The sequence below is a fragment of the Asparagus officinalis genome, chromosome 2 (assembly GCF_001876935.1).
Source record: "Asparagus officinalis chromosome 2, Aspof.V1, whole genome shotgun sequence".
Lineage (NCBI taxonomy): Eukaryota > Viridiplantae > Streptophyta > Magnoliopsida > Asparagales > Asparagaceae > Asparagus > Asparagus officinalis.
In genome coordinates this window covers 75685429-75690993 of record NC_033795.1, presented here as the reverse complement: position 1 = coordinate 75690993, position 5565 = coordinate 75685429, and positions in this window count along the sequence as shown.

The following is a 5565-nucleotide window of genomic DNA, read 5'->3' as shown; positions in this document are numbered from 1 at the left end:
ATAATCCAGCGGCTATCAATATACAGCAATTGATGTCATGAAATACAAAGGACTAATAATAAATTATGGCCAAAAACAATACATTGCTAAAGATATATAAGTCAAACCAAAAAAACGTTGAAAATAATAAAAAATAAAATAAATAGTTTACCGAGACAAGGAGAAGTATAGACTCAAAAGTAGTTCGAAAAATGACCGACAAAACCAAAAAAATTTGCTCTTTTCATATGAGTCAAAAATAAATCTCAACTTGTGAACGATAATGAAATCAAAGGGAAAATATGGACAAACACTCAAGGAATAAGTCTCAATAGATAAAAGTAGTTATATATGTGATCTAAATTATCCATTCTATTGGCTTACACTGAGATAGGCATACTGACCATGGTGAACCCTGCATGGGCCACCCTAATTTTCATGCCAAGAGCCACCGTTGATCGCGTGGGCGTACCAGTCAATATATCCGCCGGATCAAGAAATCGTGAACCATAGGATCCACTAATACAGTAAAAGCCTACGGATAGGAGATTAGAGAGTCAACACACCCGGTCATTTTACTCTACGCATTTTAAATCTATTTATAACCAACTCCAATTAAAGACGAATCATCACAGCTCATTAGTTGGTCTCCGTCGACTTGAGTCATAGCCCAAGATTCACACGGGAATATAGATGAACACACATAATAATATTTACATAGCACATAAAGACATCCAGGATATAATATGGTAGGTTTCAAACATGGACCCTTTATTAACATTATCTAACCAAATTGAAATCTGAAGGAGATAACAAAAACACTGATTAAAGAAATGCGGAGGCCGTGGAGGGGGGCCGATATAGGCCGTTCTTTCTTAGGATAGTATGAGATATTTTCCTGTATTAAATTCCTGCCAAGAGATATCACTCTAAGTTTAGAATGTCATCATGCTTCATGGTTGATTATTCAATGTAGTCTCGATTACCCGCTCAGACAATTCATGGATCACCCCCGCGGAATATTTTTTACCTTTGGCTAGAGACAACAGCGCTCTCAAGCAACTTAAGAGGCTTAAAACTGTGTAGACCGCAGGGTTCAACGCGCGGAGTCGAAACGCGTTGCGGATCAAACAGTCAACGGGTACGACGTTCGATAACCGCTAGGTCAACCGCGCGGTCAACGCGACGTAAGCGGCTAGGGTACATACACAAGCAGCCGGTCCGCAGTTGCGATCACAGTCACGTACGACGATTCGAACGCCTGGGTCACGCTGGTCAGTCACGGCGTAACCTATGGGTCACGCTAATTAAGCGCGTTAACGGATCAAAGCAGTCAACGGTACGACGTTAAACAACGCGTGATGTCGCTAGGGCAGGCTACGGACAAGGTCCTAACAGCAACAAAAGGCAACCTTTAGCATCGCAATCAGGATTCGACCGGTCCGGGCTATAGTTGCCGGTTTTTGGGCATAGAATAACCTCACCTAGGGTCACCAACAGTCGGTCAACGGGGCGTACCGGCCTAAGGAATCAAGGCAGTCCCGCGTTGCGACGCAAAAAAGTCATTGAACAGTGATCTGAAACCCATGCAGTCAGCGCGCAAACGATGTGACGAAGATAGTCGTTCTAAGATCAACTCAATGAAGCCCGACGCAGACCAGCGCTAAATCAGTTTCAGAAGGAGGCTGAACCAGAACCCAAACCAGCGCTGACAGACCAAAACCAGGATAAGAACTAGCCGAAACCAGGGCTGAATACGCAGCTAAACCAGTTCTTGAACCAGTCTTAGAAGCCAAAGGGCGGTTCAGTTCGTTAGGACACGACCTAACTTGCGGCAATAAGGTATACGAGTATAAACTATTCCTTATTTTTGTTGAGAAGTTTCTGGAGAGTATTTTTCTAAAAATATTCTTAAGGATAACTCCAACAACACTCCGACAGACGTATGAAGTATTAAACTATGTCAAACGCCGAGACGAAACGCGTATTGTAAAATAGAGACTCAACGCGCAAGCAATCCGATGGTCAGTTCTAAATGTTGAACAGCAAAACACGAGCTAGAAGATTAAAAAATGCAGGAATCCGACTTAATACAAGTTCAAAATTCCAACAACGGTCAGACAATAAATGCAGGGCACCGGAAACCCTTTCAGACATTTGTCGACAAAGCACGGCGAATAACCTGGAGGATAAAAGAATCGAGAACAGAAGCCTATTCAAAAGTCGGCGTCATACTCGATGAAGGTTGGGAAATCATATGCCAAAGTATTCCAGGACGTCTTCTATAGAAAAGAACGAGCTGGAAAATACTTTGGAGGGGGTATCTTGTAGCGTATAAAAATTTCGCTATCAGGTCCTCTGAACACAGCTCGGCAGCGGTGAATTCGACCAAACCAAGGAACCATCGGTGAACGTATCTAAAAACGAGCGTTGGACCACAAACATCGAAGCTAAGTGAGTATGCGACGAAGCAGATTAAACGAGCGACGAAGGTTTAAACACGAAGAAGTGGCGGATTTACTGGGCCAAAATCAGGATACGGAGCTAGCCAATCAAGAGTTCGAATCAACAACGAAGCTTGGATAAACCGCGGCGAAACGTAGAAAAACGGTAAAAAGGCAAACACCTGGAGGACTCGCCAAAAACCGAGGCGACACTCAAGAGGTGGCGTCGGTGCCGAGCACTCTAGTGGCTCGGCCAAATCGCGAGCCACCAAGAGGTGGCTGCGGCCTGGTGGCCGAGCCACTCATAGATGGCTCGGCCAAACGAGGCGCACCTAGTAGGTGGCTCGTGGCGAGCCACCTGGGCTAAGCCCAGATATGGGACCCAGATCTGAGCCCAGATCTGGTCTTGAATGCCTATAAATAGGCTTGGTAGGCTCATTGTTTGGGAGCGTTGGAAGTTTTGGAAGCCGAAACTTTGCTGGATTGAGAAATCACCTTCGATTTTCAAGCTTTGAGACTTGGCATTTTCAGATCTGGTTCTTCGCGAGATCCACGTCAAAAAAGGCAGGAGTTCGAGAGATAGAGATCAGATCGGCTGAAAAATCCACACGGTAATACTACCGGATCAAAACTTGTTTTTGATACGAGAAGGCTTATTATTTCCTTGTGAAATAATACCGCCACGGCTTGTTTATTTCCTTCGTGAAAAACACCCGTTCTACGTGTAGATCGCGACTCAGGATCCAAGATCGCGCGGTGAGTGCCACGGAATTAACCCGGCGCTGGCAAAGAACGCCACAAAGCGAGAGACCGAAAACAGGATCCGCGATTCGTTCGACATAAAAGGACAGTTGTAAATTTTTATTTCTCCTTTTGATTTTGTTGTAACCGTATCTTATACAAAAGACGGGCGGATCTTTGTAACCGAAAAACTGTTTAACAAACGAAATGGCAATGGACATCAAAATGAGTGAAAATTTTTGCCTGGTAACACCTGAGGGGGGGTGATTAACGGTCTTATGCCTAAATCTAATCCGATTTATGGCCAATTAAAACTAATTTAAAAATTATTCTTGGGCAAGATCGATATACAAGAGTTATAAACAAGAATAGCAATATGAACAAAGGGTAATATATCCTAGCAATGGGGAGATATATGGTAAAATATATGCAAGGATGATATAAAATAACAATAGTAGGGTAAATAATCAACTAGATAGTGGGCAATATAACAAACATGCAATATCATGCGATACTAGAGATGACATAAAAATAAGTGTCTCAATTGCACATCACAAACAAATGAATGATCACGGAGTTTCGGAGACAATTTCCGTCCTACGTCTCCGCTCCCACTGCCGCTGGGGAGAAATCCACTATCAACAACCGGGTTTGGGGATACGCCTTACCGCGAATAGCGTTACACCGGCTTCACAATTTCGTTTCCGGAGCTTCGGTCCGCCACGACCTACGTCTCCACTCTCACCTCGAGGCGATCTCTAATATCACAATCGGTTCATACGCTCTACGCGAATATATGTATATACCTCACAATATGGTTTTTCTACTAAACGGCGAAAACTCTACAAATCTCACAATGTAACAAATACAACAAAGTTTGTTGCTATAACAATATATAGAACTGCAAGTATGGCTCACTCTCATTGTTAACAGACTCCCCACAACACCAAAATTATATTAAGTATGAAAATACAATAAGCTCAATGTTGGTGTGTGTAAGCAATGGGAAAATCACTCATAAACTCAATGTAAACCGCTAGGCTTGATAAGAATGATAAGGCAAGCAAATAATTAATACAAAGCTAGTATTTGAGTTTAGAGAAAATTCTTCTCTGAAGAACACAAGATTGAGAGATGGATGTAAGAATGAAGGCCCAAATAATGTAGATAATCTCCTCACTTGTGAGAAACTTCTTCGACAAACTTTAAAACACACATAAACAAAGCTTTAAAACGCTTGTTAAACTTGTTTTAAAACATTTCTAAGTCCTTATGAAAGATGAGAGCAAGGGTATCTTGATACATTCAAAACTTCAGTTAATAAAGCGCCTAAGGAATGACCAAAAAACCCACAAACAAACAAAACAGAAAACTAGCGCGTTACTGTGGCAAATCGGCTCTTTGATAAGTCGAACTTATGAGTCGAGCTTATGAGTCTATCTTTGAAGTTCGACTTATATGAGTCGACTCAGTAGAAGAAAAAACACTAACTTTGCTAGCACTTTCAAATAAGTCCGACTTATGAGTCGACTTATGAGTCGACTTATACGTCACAAACCATGTGAGTGAAAATGCACATCTAGCCGAAAAACTCAAACTTTAAAACCGCATGTTTAAAAATATCAAATAAATTTGCCAAAAATTGTAAAAATTTGGGGAAATAGTTTTATAAACATGTTAATTAACATGTTACAAAAAGAATTTTTGGAAAATTGCATTCCCTCAAATAGTAAAAACTCATCATTTTACAAAAACTACTTCAAAAATGAAAATAAGCGATATGAATTTTAACATTTTGCGCAAAACCATGTTTTGAAACTGTTACAAAAATGATTTTATAGACTTAATGAAAGATGTATATAAATGATTGTTAAGTCATAAACCAAATAACTCAACATTTTTCTCAAAATTGCATATTTGCAAACTTAATCAAAAAGGAAGCATTTGATTTCATTATAATATAAAAATATGTTAATGATGAAATGCATATATATGTATATAAATAATGAAACAAAATGTATTTTTTCCAAATTATATTCATTTGTTTTATAATTATACTTGAAAATAGTAAAACCAATATATATATAAATATGAAACAAGAATGTATTTTCCAATTATATTGCATTTGTTTTTATAAATATAAACTTGAAAATAGTAAAACCAATATATATATATATATAGTATATATATATATATATATATAATATATATTATATAGTATATATATATATTATATATATATATATATATATATATACCGACTTTAGAGCACGCTAGTGTCGAGTTGGCTGAACGGTAATGTCTTTAAGTTGGTTTGAAATCACGCGCCCATGGATGTGGGGTAGAATGGAACGCTATGTGGAACGTCTATTCGTCTGTTTATTTGCTCTAACGTCAGGGT